Source organism: Myotis yumanensis, unplaced genomic scaffold (assembly GCF_028538775.1).
Source record: "Myotis yumanensis isolate MYYU_CA2020_CCGP unplaced genomic scaffold, mMyoYum1.0.hap1 SCAF_13, whole genome shotgun sequence".
Classification (NCBI taxonomy): domain Eukaryota; kingdom Metazoa; phylum Chordata; class Mammalia; order Chiroptera; family Vespertilionidae; genus Myotis; species Myotis yumanensis.
Window position 1 is genome coordinate 17,307,851 of NW_027223764.1, and position 16,879 is coordinate 17,324,729.

Sequence of the window (16,879 nt, forward strand, 5' to 3'; positions counted from 1 at the left end):
TTTGGCTCCAGAAATGCCTGTCTCGACCCTTTTGCCCTGAGAGCCTACTTCTCCATTCTTGCTTTCTAGAAGGTCATCAACCTGCTTCCATCTTAGCTCTTCATCCTGCAAATATTGGCTCATATTCCTGGAGACAGAATATCATCATTCACAAGGTGTCGTGTATAACAGACTAATAAATCAGAGCACGATAAAAACAGAATCCTAGTTCATTTACCCCTCTTGACATTTCTGTATCCAGAGATATAGGACAAAATTATTTGACAAAAAACTTTTTGGTTTTTGGCTTTTCTGTCTATGCCTGCAAATTCCATTTTAGGAGAAAAGTGTTAGGTCCTCATGTTTTCCTTTTCTGACTATGCTATAGCCAGGAATATTTCTTATAAAAGTAAAAGTAAGATTGAGAACTATCTGTAAATGGAATTTCTGAGATACTGTAAGTTTAGTAGAAAGGAGCTGTGCACTTTATGGTCACTAGGGGACATCAAGAGTAGTGGTCCAAAGGATGAGCAAAACTAAACATTGGTGAAGCCAGAGCCTCTGGAATAGCGGTTCTCAACCTGTGGGTCGCGACCCCTTTGGTGGCTGAATGACCCTTTCACAGGGTTTGCCTAAGACCATCCTGCATATCAGATATTTACATGACGATTCATAACAGTAGCAACATTACAGTTATGAAGTAGCAATGAAAATAATTTTATGGTTGGGTCACAACATGAGGAACTGTATTTAAAGGGCCAGAAGGTTGAGAACCACTGCTCTGGAATATCTGCCACACCTTCCATCCCTTTATTTCCAGACCTTGAGTGGTTGGTCAGGTGAGGACTTAGGATTGATCTCAGGAACTGACTTGAGAGAAGACTGCCAAAGGGCAGCTTTTGAAGAAATGTTATCACATAGTGGAGGCTTAAGGGTCAAACCCAAACAAGCCTTTGGAACCCTGCCTTGTATAATAAGAGAAATTAAATAAAGAAATGCACTAGGCCCAGTCTTGGTCTCTCACTAATTATTTGACCTTAGGCAAAACACTTCACTTCTCTGGGCCAGTTTCCTCATCCATAAGGATTTCCTGAGGAAAATAATGGTGGTGGTGGTAGTTTAATTAAATTATTTAAGGCTTCTTTAGATCCCTAAAACTTATTCTAAATGCAAAAACAGTTTGGGAGTAATGTACATGAATGCAGACAGTATGTTACAAAGGTAACCTGGGGAGAAAGCAACCCACAGTTTGTTTGTCTAAACTCTTGACAGTGGGCCTCTTTTTTCAGCTACCACCCAACAGTTTCCCAGATCTGTTTTCTTTTCTCAAACACATGCTTAGTTTCTTAAGGTGCCTTTAGAGAGAGAAGGGGGAGAGATTATATTTGATATTATGACCCTTTAAGAGACAAACTATGGCAATGGCTTAATTACTATTGCATTGAGGCACAAGGGGGGTCCATTGGCCCACCTAGGGCCAGCAGAAGATAATGGTACCAGTCACCTTACACTAAGAAAGAAAAATTACTCCTAATGCTTGATCCTTTAAAAAACTCTTTAAAATGAAGTATTCATTTTTCAGATGGATCTATCTCTTCAAAACCAACCCAACCTGCTTTTTATGCATACAAAAAATTTAACTCTCTCTCTGATTAAACAGGAACAATTCCTGTACTTACACAACTTGGGGTTTTATTGAAAGCCTGAAAATAAAGTGATTAGAATCACAATTTGACTTTTCCCCCTAAATTGTCTTTGATAAGCAATTTATAGAAAGGTCATGAGGTCCCAACCTGAGCCAGAGATGACAAAAGAACTCTTCTTCCCTAGATAGCTGGCCCAAAAATGTTCAAGATGACCAAGAAAGAAAAGGGTATTTGGCATTTGTATGTTTTCTGGCTCAAACACTTTCTCAGGACCTTGGCCACCTCTCTGTGCCTACACAGGTCCCCCTCTCCTTAGGGAGAGGATAGGAAGATTTCTTTTTTCAGGATTGAAATCCCTTATAGCATGTATAGTCAATAGCAGGCTGCTTTCAGTAAATCTCTGCTCCGGAAATCACTTTTGCCATCTCCTTCTTTTTTTTTTTTTCTTCTTTTTTTTATATTTTATTGATTTTTCACAGAGAGGAAGGGAGAGAGATAGAGAGTCAGAAACATCGATGAGAGAGAAACATCGACCAGCCGCCTCCTGCACATCTCCCACTGGGGATGTGCCCGCAACCCAGGTGCATGCCCTTGACCGGAATCAAACCTGGGACCTTTCAGTCCGCAGGTCGACGCTCTATCCACTGAGCCAAACTGGTTTCGGCGCCATCTCCTTCTTGTTGAGTAGGGCCACCCTGGTCTGCCTGAAGTCAGATTTATCATTCACTTTCAGAATATAAGATACGCACTTAAAGGTAGCATACATATGGGAAAATTAGTCTGTTGCATGACTTTCTCCAATATGATGTATGAATCCTGATTGGAGGAGAAATAAGCTTCCCACCTTTGGCATTCCTGCTAAACAGCCAATTTAGCTTGCTGTTAGGAGCTGCTATCCACCACCCTTACAAGAAGAATCCCAGGGCCTGGCAGGGAGCTCAGTTGGTTAGAGCATCATTCTGATACATCAAGGTTGCAGGTTCGATCCCCGTTCAGGGCACATACAAGAAGCAACCAATGAATGCATAAATAAGTGGAACAACAAATTAATGTTTCTCTCAAATTAAAAAAAAAAGAATCCCATTGAACAAAAACCTTAATTTGTCTCAGACATCAGCAACAGCTACACAAATTATTAAGTGTAATTATTATACACAGATTATTTATTTTATCCTCCCAATAACCTTTAGAAATAGTATTACTGTTTTCATTTTACAGATAAGGAAACCAAAGCTCTAAGAGATTAAGTGCCTTGCCCAAGATTATACAGTAAGTGGGAAAGGTAGAGTTTAAACTCAGGTCTGTTTTGGACTCCAAAGTCCATGCTCCTAAACATTGCATTTTGTTCTTAAATATTATACCACACTATTATTACAGGTTTACTACTAAATATATTAACTGCATGACTGGATGGCAAATAAAAATTTAAAATTCAAACTATCCTAGAAAGCTTCTTCTGCACCTTTCCTCCTCCTAACCAATGACTAAGCATTGCTTTCGATTTTTGTACTGCCATACAAATTAAGCATCAGGTTTACCCAGGTTCCCTCCTAATCCAAGTGGAAGAGTGAGGGCCCTTTAACAAGGCCAGCAGGGCTAAATGAGGCCCATAGGGACTGGCCTCAAATATATTGCAGAGGCTCCAGGACAGACTGATCCATGTGTCTTACAGAGAGCACAAGTTTGATGTGTGTCAACTCTAAACACTAGTCCTCTTCCTTCTAGAGGAAATTGGCACATATTGAAAGGAAAGCAATTAGGTTATAACATACAGGTAAACCAGAGCGCCTGTGGCTCTTTACTCTGCCTTGCCGTTTTCTGCGTGCATTGTACAAGAACAAGCCAAAACTTAAGCAGGGAATTTGAAAGCCCAGGAGAAATTAAAAACTTCTGTTGCTATACTTTAAAACAGAACGACTCACTCCAGCTTTATGCATTCATTGCACTTGGAGCAACTTTTTCAATCCAAATTCCTCTCTTTCAGTCTAGTAAAAAATTCCATTGTTCAACAATAACAAGAAGACAATTATAGGTTTATTATCAATTACCACCTGCCAGATCTCTTCTAGGGACCCTGAAGAAAAGTAAGATGAAATAAAAAAATGACTGAAGCTGGTTTGGCTCAGTGGATAGAGCGTTGCCCTGCGGACTGAAGGGTCCCAGGTTCGATTCCGGTCAAGGGCATGTACCTGGGTTGCGGGCACATCCCCAGTGGGAGATGTGCAGGAGGCAGCTGATCGATGTTTCTCTCCCATCGATGTTTCTAACTATCTATCTCTCTCCCTTCCTCTCTGTAAAAAAATCAATAAAATATATTTTAAAAAAAAGAAATAAAAAAAATGAACTAAATTCTGAACTGACATTAGCAAAGTCTATAGATGATAGAAAAGACTGAAGGGTCAATAGCCAAAGCTTTTAGAGGAAAATCAAGAGATTCCCCAAAGGAAAATGGGAACATATGTAATACTTGCAACAATAAAGAATTAGTAGAGCCGAAACCGGTTTGGCTCAGTGGATGGAGCGTTGGCCTGCGGACCGGGGGTCCCGGGTTCGATTCCGGTCAAGGGCATGTACCTGGGTTGCGGGCGCGTCCCCAGTGGAGGATGTGCAGGAGGCAGCTGATCGATGTTTCTCTCTCGTCGATGTTTCTAACTCTCTATCTCTCTCCCTTCCTCTCTGTAAAAAATCAATAAAATATATTATAAAAAAAAAAAAAAAAGAATTAGTAGAGAGAGAGAGAGAGAGAGATTCCCCAAAGAGTATCAATTATGGAACTGGTGCCCTAGCTCAGTGGTCGGCAAACTCATTAGTCAACAGAGCCACATATCAACAGTACAACGATTGAAATTTCTTTTGAGAGCCAGATTTTTAAAACTTACACTATATAGGTAGTTTGCTTCTTCTCTGTAGCCATGTCAAACAGGGCCCCTAAAAAAATGTTTCGTTTTATAATAATAAAGCCACCAACACAAAATAATTACAATTCTTAAATTGATGACAAAAATACCTGTAGGATTTGCAGCTGGTTGGAAAAATACAGGTAACTTTATGCTTCGAGTAGGTACTTTTGTCACCCGCATGCGATTTGCGGACACGACTAGCACCAACCACTGCACAATGAGACTGCTGACTGACTGGCTCACTCAACTCCTACATGAATCGCATGCACCTCCCCCGCACTGCGTATCCCACAGCCTGCCCGCATCTCCCGTCGCCCGACCAACCGACACCTCCCACTTCTTCTAACGACACTTCTTCAAAATAGACTCGCCCAGGCCAAAAACCGACTTCTGCGCATGGGCCACGAAGTTTCAATTGCACTGTACATGCGCGCCCACACGTGGTATTTTGTGGAAGAGCCACAAAGAGCCGCATGTGGCTCGAGAGCTGTGGTTTGCCGACCACTGCCCTAGCTGATTTGGCTCAGTGGATTAGAGCATCAGCCTGCGGACTAAAGGGTCCAGGGTTTGATTCCGGTCAAGGGCACATGCCTGGGTGGTAGGCTCGGTCTCCAGTAGGGGGAGTGCAGGAGGCAGCCAATCAGATTCTCTCTCATCATCAATGTTTTTATCTCTCTCCCTCTCCCTTCCTCTCTGAAATCAATAAAAATATATTTTTTAAAAATTATGGAACTGGTAAGCAACCTCCCTCTGTCCCTTAATCCTATTTATTCACCTTTCTCTAACAGCTGCAAATAGTTTCTACAGCAGTATATCATAAATTCTTAGTGACACTAATACAGAGGAATCTTATTTTGTGTCAGTGAGGGCTCAAGAACTTTATGATAAGGGACATTTCCCATTTTTTTGATGGAAAAACAAAGGCATCAAAAATGTAACCCATAGCCAGCCAGGATAAGTATTCCAACTCTTGCTTCTAAAGAATGTCTGTGAGCTGAAGATGGAACAAATAATGTTTATTAGAGCAGGAGTACTCCGAGAAGTCACATTATTTGTTCTGAAGGGTACTCAGAAAACCTTTAAGACAGCTGAATCAGGAGGTGCATCCTGAAAGAATTGAGAAACAACTTCAGAAAACATGGGACAGAACCCAGGTTCAGCCAACACCTGTTCCTTCAACAATATCTGTCTCTCATTTTATCCCAACTGCACACAATACAAAAGCTGCATTATTCTGGTAAAGTTGCATTCCAGCCCAGAATGTACAGTTAATGTTTGTTACAGCCCACATGCCTTCTTGTGATAGATGGCCACTTTATAATGAAATACTTTGTACTCAATCAACTTACAAATAATGAGTGCTCCATTACATGGCATTCAAAACAAACCCAAATTCAGAAAGACCCAGAAAGAAACAAGGAACAGGAACAAAGGTGATTCTTAGAAAGAAAGGAGGAACCCAAGAGAGAATCCTCTGTAACTCCTTCATTCCTAAAGAAGTTACAGCCCTAAGAAGAATTTGGTATCTAAAAAGGCACTAATTTCAACAAATGGTGTTGGAACAATTGCACATCCATATGCAAAAGAAAAAAAAAGAACCTTGATCTAAGCTTCACGTTTTATAAAATTATATAATAATTTTTAATAAAATTATATAATAATTTTCTAAAAATTAACTCAAAGAAGATCACAGATGTAAACGAAAAGTATAAATCTCTACCTTTTAGAAGAAAACAGGAAAAAACTCTCTATGACCTGGGATTGGGCAAAGAGTACTTAGATACCAAAAGCACAATGCACACACAAAAACACTGATACACTGGACTGCATCAAAAGTAAAAATGTCTGCTCTATGACAGACACTGACTGTTAAGAGACTGAAAAGATGACTGGGAGGAATATTTGTAAATAATTGTATTGCCAGTAAAGGACTTGCATTATCCTGAATAGACAAAGAAGTCTCTAAACTCAACAGTAAGGAAACAAACAATTCAATTTAAAAATTGGTAAAAGATGTAAACAGACACATCACCAAAAAAGATACATGGATGGCAAATAAGCACACAAAAAAGATGTTTGATGTCACTAGCCATTAGAGAAATGCACATTTAAACCACATAGAGATACCAATGTTTTTCACATAAAAATCTAGATACAAATGTTTATAGCAGCTTTATTCATAGTTGCCCCAAACTGGAGAAGCCAAATGTCATTCAACTAGTGAATGGATCAACAAACTATGGTACATACATGCAAAGAATAATACCTAGCAATAAAAAGGCAACAAACTATTGATCTATGGCAACAGTTTACGAATCTCAAAGGCCTTGTGCTGAATGAAAGAAACCATTCTCAAAGGATTGCATACTGTATGATTCCATTTATAAGACCTTTATGATAAAACTATGGTGATGGAGAAAAGGTCAGTGGTTGACAGAGGTTAGGGGTGGGAGGGAGGGTGTGACTGACTACAAAGGATAACAGAAGAAGTTTTCTGGGTGATGAAACTGTTCTGTATCCTGACTGCCACAGTGGTTACAGAGATTGGTGTATGTGCCAACATTCATAGAACTGTATATTTTACTATATGATAATTAAAAGGAAAAAAGTATTGAAAGAATCTTGATCTACAAATCTCAGCTTATTCATACCAAGAATGGCATCCACATAATGCAGTTTAATACCAGGCCCTGTCTTCCAAGAGTAAGGTCCAAAGATATCCAGATTAGGTTTTAAGGGAATGGCCAACTATAAGGTAGTCTTAAAAATATATATATATATTCTTATTGATTTCAGAGAGAAAGGGAGAGGGAGAGAGAGAGATAGAAACATCAATGATGAGAGAGAATCATTGATCAGCTGCCTCCTGCATGCCCCCTATTGGGGATCGACCCCACAATCTGGGCATGTGCCCTTGACTGCAATTGAACCCAGGACCCTTTAGTCCACAGGCTGACTCAATGCCCTATCCACTGAGCCAAACCAGCTAGGGCTATAAGGTAGTTTTGAATTCACAATAAGGGAGACCTGAATTCAGAAACACACTTTCCCCTCAAGCGTTTATGGGAAGGCTAGACTGGCATGAGGAGCCTTTTTCTTCACTCCCTGGGCTCTTCTAACCAATATCAGAAAAGATTTGGAAATTGAACCTCGTCTTTTGAAATCTTTAGTTGAAGCAGCCCTGCAAAAACAGATCACATTTCTATCCATTTCAACCCCACTGAGCACAGTTAGAGAACCTACTGTTTTGGTACATTAAGTTGTTTGGCTTTGGGAGCCCACACTCTAACCTTCAGTTTCTTGCTTTAACTTCTGGCCCATCAGAATTAATTCCCCAAGGGCTAAGACTATGAAAATTATACAGAGCCCTTGCTGTTGTGGCTCAGTTGGTTGGAGTGTAGGCCCATATACCAAAAAGTTGTGGATTCGATCCCCACTCAGAGCAGGTATGGGAAGCAACCAGTCAATATTTCTCTCTCACACTCATTGATGTGCTCTCTCTCTCTCCCTTCCCCTTTTTCTAAAATCAATAAACATATCCTCGGGTGAGGATTAAATTATAGATAGATACATAGATAGATAGATACATAGATAGATAGATAGATAGAGAAAAAATTTACCAGGGAATAATTTATCTCCCATAATAGTTGACACACAGGATACCAAATCCTACCTAATCCTAGTCTTGGCAATATTAGCACCACTATGGGAAGTGCTGACTTCTACTGCATACAGCTTCAAGGAGAAAAGGGGGTAAGAAGCAAGAGTGGTAAGGGGCTTTCATTTGGCACACAGACTGACTGCCCCATGCTCAAGAAGCATTTGGGCCACCAAAGGCCCCTCTCCTACATAAAGATGTTCATTTACCTGCTTCAAATGTACCAAGTCACAGTATATACACTATTATGCAGACATGTCCTACAAAAGTCCCTAATCCAGCATCCATTAGATTAGGTCTGAATTCTGCTGGCCAAGTCCCAGCCTGTCGGGGGGCTGGCATCAAATAGAGAGGCTGGAGTAGGGTTTCAAACACCTGTTTCAGCTTTTTAAGTGTCCGATTTAGGCCACTGTGCTCTGGCAGCAGGAACCCTGATGATGTGGGTCCTCTGCCCCTGCCAAATCTTCAACTTAAAGAGCCTTGCCCCTAAGGGGAGGAAAAGATAATGTGGGGGGTACAGCCACTTTGAAGGAGATGGTTTTTTTTAAGTTAAATACACATCTACAATATGACCAGCAATTTCACCCTTAGGTATTTATCCAAGAGCAACTAAAATATATGTTCACAAAAAGACTTGTATAGAAAGGTTTACAGCAGCCTACTCAAAACAGACAAAAACTGGAAACAATCCAAATGTCCTTCAATAACAGAATGAGTAAATTCTCTTATGGTTTATCCATACAATTGAATACTACTCAGTAACACAAAACAAAATAAAAAGAAATAGTAATACATGCAACAAAATGAATAAATTTCAAAAACATGTTAGTGAAAAGAAGCTAGATAAGAAAGAGTATATCCTATATGATTCCACTTATATGAAATCCCAAAACAAAACTAATCTATCATAATAGAAGAGAGAAAGTGATTTTGTGTATGTGTGTGTGGTAACTTCAAGGGAGCAATGGGGAAACTTTCTGGGGTGATAAAAATATTCTGTATCTTTTTCATTGTGCTCAGATATATTTACACAATTATCAAAATTTATCAACTGAATACCTAAAGTGTGTGAATTTTACTGTGGGTTAATTAAGCCTCAATTTAACAAAAGAAAAAGAAATGAGAGCTGGGGATGGACTTGGGGTGAGCCACCCATTCTGGGCATTATTTGGAGAGTGAAATTATAGAACAGAAGAAAAAAATTTGCTTCCCAACCCACCATTCTGGGAGCAGAGGCTCAACAGCCAACTGAGCTGCCATCCCAATGTCCTTTGGGCAATCTTTGGAGAAAAAAGATTTTTAGGTGGTAACTTATATACCCTCAATGGAGCCCTGTTGTTCCCCAAAGGAATGTCACTAAAGTCTTCAACAGTGTTTACTTCCCCATTGCTAAAAGTAAAATCAAGGTTTCAATTTAGAAGAAGAAAGTTCACCTATAACGAAAGTTAGGTCTGCCCTGGCCAGGCAGCTCAGTTGGTTAGAGCATTGTCCTGATACACCAAGGTTGCAGGTTCGATCCCCGGTCAAGGCACATACAAGAAGCAACTACTGAATGCATAAATGAGTGAGACAACAAATTAATGTTTCTCTCTCTCTCTCTCATTAAAATCAAGAAATAAATATTTGAAAAATTTAAAAAGCTAGGGCCTGGGGACTTACAAATCAGACAGTCTTCCAAAAAATTAAATTATAATCATAGTAATAGCCAAGTGAATCAGAGTTCTAGTTCCAAACTGCCACTACTCTGTCATGAGGACCTGCACAGGACATGACCTCTAGAAGTCACAATTCTTTATAAAGTGAAAAAGATTACCTCTATGTTTCATTTTAGCTCCATCACCATATGATTTATTTTAAAAAATACATTTTTATTGATTTCAGAGAGGAAGGGAAAGGGAGCGAGAGACAGAAACATTAATGATGAGAGAATTACTGATTAGATGCCTCCTGCATGCCCCTACTGGGGATCAAGCCTGAAATTCCGGGCATGTGCCCTGATGGGGAATCGAACTGTGACCTGTTTCATAGGTTGAGGCTCAATTACTGAGCTACACCGGCCAGGCCACTATATGATTTTATAACTCTTATAACTCCATATGGTCTCCAGAATCAGATGAGGAAGACAAGCCTTGTAATCCTCAGCATTGTTGCAGAGACTCATGCTTTAGCTTAATAAGGACCCCCAAGGGGATTCCACATATCATATGGAATGATTTCTTCCCTCTAACTCACAGAGTTAGATTCAAGGAGAAAAGCAATAAATCTAAGATGTAAGAAGCTGTTTACATAACAAACCCAAGATGGCACAGGATAAATGAAGAGTAGATACCCTCAAAATCCAGTGTGAGGATTGAGGAGAAAACAAATGTATATCAAATTCCTACTAGTATATAGGCAAGGTATGCATTGTATTAGGCACCTTGCATACATCATCTCACTTAATCTTCACAAGAACCCTATAAGGCAAATTTTTATCTCCATTTACAGATGAAAAATGGAGGTTCAAATAGGTCAACTAACTGCCCAAGACCACCCAATGGTAGAGATGGGATTTAAGCCCAGGTCCACCCAAGTCCAATGTTATGCTTTTTTCACAACCATTTGGCAGGAAATAAGTTAGAGATCCTACATCTCAAAGGGGTCCTGTGAAATTCTAGCATTTTCTCCTTGCAACTAACTCATTTCACTATCTCGATAGCTTTTGGCACTACACAGGAGAAAGGGTTAAACCTACAGTTAGGAAGAGGAAATTCCCTGGAAAATTGAAACACATGCTGTGGCTCTGACTAAATTTCACACCCGTTCTGTTAAGCAACATCCATAGTATGTGAGAAAAGATTCCTTCCCCCTCCAGTGCCCCCATCCTTTATGCATTCCATCACCTGCTGCCTTCCTTCAGACTAAACTGAGCGGGGGCGGTGGGGGGGGAGGGGGTAGGAAGACTATACATCTTTGCCTGGTGCATATTTAAGCTAGAGGTTAATAAACTCAGGGTAGGAAGAAGTACTATGTGAAAAAAGAAAAGGAATAACATTCTCATTTCTACTTGGATCAGCATAGGAGGGAACACTTTAACAAGCCATAATGAGGGAAGGGGTTGAACCTCTGCTGGGGAAGAAAGGGGGAGGCTGTCCTTCCTGGAAAGTAGGCAGAATTCAGGAGAACAAGGACAATTTACAACTGCCCCATTATCTGGTATTTCACAGTCAAGTGAACTCTGTATTCCTGTCCAGAGAGCAAATGGGAAGGTGAATACATTAATTTTTTTTTTTTACCTCTGCTACCCCACCTTCAATCAGATTCCTTTTTGTAACAATGAATATATATATAGTGCTTTGGTGCTGGAAGTTGACTGGATAAAAGATGCTGTGGAACCTAAGAGTCTAGGTTAGCTACTTGGTATTAAAGAAGGGAGAAAAGGAAGAAGGTAAGGACAAATGAACAAATGCCATTATGATAATTATTAGTCTTCAAAGACAGTCCCACACAATGACACCCCTGACATGCCCCTCCTCTGAATAAGAGGTGGAGCTTATGTCTGCTCCCCCTGAATCTGGGAAGGTAACAACATTAGGCAAGGGCTCACACAAGTGTTATAAAGAAGGCACGGTGATAAGAGTGTTCAAGAGTCAAACTGAAACATATAATAGGTAGAATAAAGTGACTTTAGGTGAAGAGAATGTAGTGAACAAGATTCATCAACATACTCTTAGCAGAAGAAAAGGATATTGGAAGCAGAGCTGAAAAGGCTGAATACCAAGTGCCTTTAAATGGAAGCACCAGTGAGAAACAGGGTCTGAAATGGAGGCACCAGTTGGATGAGAAAATAGGAAGACCAATTCAAAAGGGAAAAAAATAGAAGAAGGAAAAATTATTGAAGAACTAATATGCAATCATCTCCCAAAGTCAAATGATATACTTTTCTAGATCAAAAGAACCTAACATAATGAATAAAAGGACGCCCACACCAAGTGTTTTAAACGCTAGGAACAAAGAGATTGTAAAAAACTTCTACTTCAAATACAAAGGACTGATAATCAATATGGTAGCAGACTATTCAAGATCAACACCAAAAATGAGAAGACAAAGAAACAAAGCCACCATGTTTTGAATGAAACTAATTTCCAAACTAAAATTCTATATCTTGTGAAATCTTCAATCGAGAGTCAATACAGAATAAAAATAGCTTCAGATCTGCAGGACCTAAAAAAATGTATATCACAGGTGTCTTTTCCTAGGAGCCTTTGGAGGATTTTTGTTTTAATCCAAAATGAGAGTAAACTAAGAAAGAAATGACATGCCCGACTAGCATGGCTCAGTGATTGAGCATCCACTGATGAACCAGGAGGTCACAGTTCGATTCCCAGTCAGGTCACATACCTGGGTTGCAGGCTCAAAACCCATTGGGGAGCATGCAGGAGGCAGTCAATCAATCATTCTCTCTCATCATTGATGTTTCTATCTCTCTCTCCCCCTGCCTCTCTGAAATCAATAAAAAAAATATTTAAAAAAAAGATCTAATGATGCTTATTGTATGAGTGTTTCAAAATTTATTTAGATTCCTGTCATTGGTTATTTACATTATTTCCACTGAGCCATGCCGGCCAGACAGATCTTGTTTCCTAAGAATATGTAATGATGTGTGAAAATGTCCATGGCAAAATAAAAAAGTAACAGGCAAAAATATATAGAATATTATCCCAATTTTGCTAAAGGTTGTTGTTTGTATATGTGCACAGGAAAAGAAAAAATAATGTTTCTAGGTGACTGAACTATGGATGTTTTTTATTGCCATTTCTTTATACTTCTCTGTTTTCCAAAAACTTCTACATGAAATAATATATTATTTATAATTACTAAAAATTATTTTTAATATTTATAAAAGCTAGTTGGGAAAAAGGGAGAATTAAGCAGCCTAAATTATAGCATCTGATGGAATATTTATCATTAAAGAGGTTTTTTTGTTTGTTTGTTTTTTAAATATATTTTTATTAATTTCAGAGAGGGAGAGAGATAAAAGATGAGAGTGAATCAATGATTAGCTGCTTCCTGCACTGCCCCTACGGAGCCTGCAACCCGGGCCTGTGCCCTGACGGGAATAGAACAGTGACCTCCTGGTTCATAGGTGACACTTAACCACTGAGCATACCGGCCAGGCTAGTTTTAATAAAACTGTCACTTACCCTAAAGTTAATATGAACACTGATTTTGTTGTTCATGAATAGCTAAGAATGATTTTTCACTATAATCGTTTCTCCATTTTTATTTTTCATATTTGTCCCCATTTTTAGAAAATTAAAAATAATCATAGGTTTCAGGTCAAGATGGTAGCATAAGAAAATGTGGTACGCACATCCTCCCACAACCACATGAAAATTACAACGACACGACAGAACAACCATCATTCAGAATTGCCTGAAATGTAGCTAAACAGAAGTCCTATAAGTAAGGATATAAAGAAGCCACAATGAGATTGGCAGGAGGGGTGGAGACCCAAAACTGGCTGGTCCCACACCCATGTGTGGCAGTTAAAAATTGAGAAAATATCTCGGCTGCAGAGGTCCCTACCTGAGGGTTGAGAAGTCTCAGTAGGCCATGTCTTCAGTCAAAACCTAAACTATACTCAGTCAAAAACTGGAGAGGTAGTGCACTGGACGGTGTGGCTCAGTTCGTTGGAGCATTGTCCTGTACACCAAAAGGTTTCGGGCACAATCCCCAGTCGGGGTTGTATGGGAAGGCAACCGATTGAGAGTTCTCTCTCACATCGATGTTTCTCTCTCTTCTCTTTCTCTCTCTCTCTCTCTCTCTCTCTTTCTTTGTTTTTTTATTTATTTTTTATTTTTAAAAAAAATATATTTTATTGATGTTTTACAGAGAGGAAGAGAGAGAGACAGAGAGTCAGAAACATCGATGAGAGAGAAACATCGATCAGCCGCCTCCCGCACATCTCCTACTGGGGATGTGCCCGCAACCCAGGTACATGCCCTTGACCGGAATCGAACCTGGGACCTTTCGGTCTGCAGGCCGACGCTCTATCCACTGAGCCAAACCGGTTTCGGCTCTTTGTTTTTTTAAAATATATTTTTATTGATTTCAGAGAGGAAGGGAGAGGGAAAGAGAGAGAGAAACATCAATGATGAGAGAGAATCATTGATCGGCTGCCTCCTGCATGCCGCACACTAGGGATCGAGCCTACAACCTGGGCATATGCCCTGACTTGGAATCGAACCATGACCTACTGATTCATAGGTTGATGCTCAACCACTGAACCACATCAGCAGGCTCTTTCTCTCTCTCTCTCTTTAAAATCAGTAAGCATGTCCTCAGGTAAGGCTTAAAAAAACAAAAACTTAAAAAAATAAAACTAGAGACATAGAGAGGCAATGTAGTCTCTCTATGATCTAAACATAATATAACTGACAAGAGACTATCCTCAGTTGAATCTGAATTGGTAGGCCACATTAAAATAAAGTTTGAAAAGGAATAACAAAGAAAACTGAGGAGTACAAGCAATAAAGAGGATTACCACTGCCCATCTTGCAGTAAAAGTAGGAAACATGATTGCCACCATAAAGTGTTAAGATCCCTATTCCAAGTTAGTTCTTATCCATTGGATCAGGGCAGTAACAAAACCAAGATCTTCCTAAGAACCTAGGCCTAGCTTTCTCACTACTCACTTTCTTAATTTCAACAAAGGTAACTATCCTTGATTTCTTTCTACCAGAATTAATCTCTTCCTTCTTGGTACTTCTAGAGAGCTACTGCTCTAATATAGCATATTTTGATTTATGGAACAGCTAACTAGACTCTGTCAGCTCCTGGGAGGCAAAGAGGGACAAAGCTGCTTTTCTTTTGTATTAACTACAGTGTCTATTTGAGGACCATTAACATAGTATTGCCCAACCAGTATTTTGAAATTAGTTGTAAAATGTCACAGGGAAGTACTAAAGAAATCCATACCCCAACTTTCCTATTAAAGATTTTTTCATTTCCAGGAAAAATTGGTAAAAAGTAATGTTTATAAAGGAATAAGGCAGCACCTAAACAGAAGATGCTCTCCCTGTGGGACCAATAACTATTGGCCAACAGTGAAAGTTTAGAGAAGTTATGTCTCTGAGAACAGCCTGCCAATGGTGATGGAAAGCAGCCTAAATTTTAAGGTGGCTGTATTGGGAGGGGAGATGGAGGAGAGGCCATTTTGTGCTCTTTGGGGAAAATGTTAATGAGAGGTTTCACAAATGTCAGACTTGTCTGATTAAGCAAAGCCAGCTAGGTAGATGTTTTTAATATTAATGCCATCTCTGCTAAAAGAGCAAAGAGGGAGAATATAAGGAGGTTTAAGAAAAGAAAATGAAGAACCTCAATTTTTACAAAAGAAATTATGCTTCTGATAGCTTGGGCATAGATAGCAAAGAAGAGAACTCTTGTTGTCTGGCAGGTTTGGTTGCTCTGTCTCCTTGAGCCTTTCAAAAAGAAAAATTTAAGCCCTGAAGCCAGAAGAGAAGATAGACCAGTGTGCACAATGTCCTGCCTCGGGTGTCTACTAATTAAGAACTTAAAAAATTTAAGCAAGTTAAGTCATAGAGAAAATTCTATTTTAGTAGTTATTCTTGAAACCTAAAGGAAGAAAAAGTGTAGGAGGAAAATCATTCAAATAATTGACATGTTAAAAAAATTTCTTCCTCCTTAGTTTGGGCCTATGTCTTGAGTTTTTATAGTTTCTGCCACTTGAAGACTAAGGGTGAGGAAATGATGTTTTTAGAGAGCTCTGCTTCCTTTTGCCCTTGTTTCTCCCCAGCCCAGCTTGCAATTGTGTCCCAACCAACCAGCATTAATACAGATACACAGAGGTATTTATTTGTTGCTGATTCTGCCTGGCTGTATTCAGACTCGATCTCTATGTGTATTTAATAAATCACACTAGTTAGGTGGACAGGATTAGTTCCAAGTCACCTAATGACTATATCATGAACTGCAGCATTAAAGGGATTAATATTAATCTGAGCCATTGCAGTTCAGTGGGAAAGGCCAGTCCAACAGGCGCTCTGGCCGGCAAGAAATCCTCAACAAGACCAGGAAGATTAATGAGGGCTTCCACATTCAGCCTGCAAATCTTCACCTACCAGGGTGTATGATAGTGAATCCAAGCCCAGACAAGCTCATAAATAACCCACAATATCACAAGTATTTGGGGCAGCTGAGCCCCAGCAAGGGAGGGCCAGCTAGCCCTCTCCATCTTCTCCTCCTGTAACCCACACCACTGAGATGGCACAAGAATTTTACAGGCCCACAGAGAGGCTGGTTTTGTTTTCTTTCATGTAAGAGCCCACACCTCATAAATCACTTTCTTATTTCAGGAAAAGAAGAGTACTAACTGAAGTTTGGACCTGTGTGTACTCAGAAGAGCATGAAGTTTCTTGGTGTAGTGTCACTTCCATAAAATAGGGAAAATAACCTGGTCTCCACAATACAAGGAGTCTGCTTTCAAGTCATGAAATCTTTCCTTTGCCCAGTGGCACAATTCCTCCTCGTTAGCACCCACAGTATGCTACTCTTGCACAGGCCTCTGGAGTACACATTCAGTACTACTTTCTTGGTCTGACAAAGTAAGCAGTGACTAGGAAACACTATGTCCACAAGACACAATAGAAACCAGCAGTTCTTTGTGCCTTGGACCTAATTTCATCATTAGGAGA

At 39.7% G+C, this 16,879-nt stretch overlaps 1 protein-coding gene across 9 annotated transcripts in view; it reads right to left on the reverse strand.

The window, feature by feature from the left end:
* GBF1 (golgi brefeldin A resistant guanine nucleotide exchange factor 1) overlaps positions 1-16,879 on the reverse strand; it is a 127,079-nt gene that overhangs the window by 40,372 nt on the left and 69,828 nt on the right. The gene's annotated exons all lie outside the window — the stretch shown is intronic.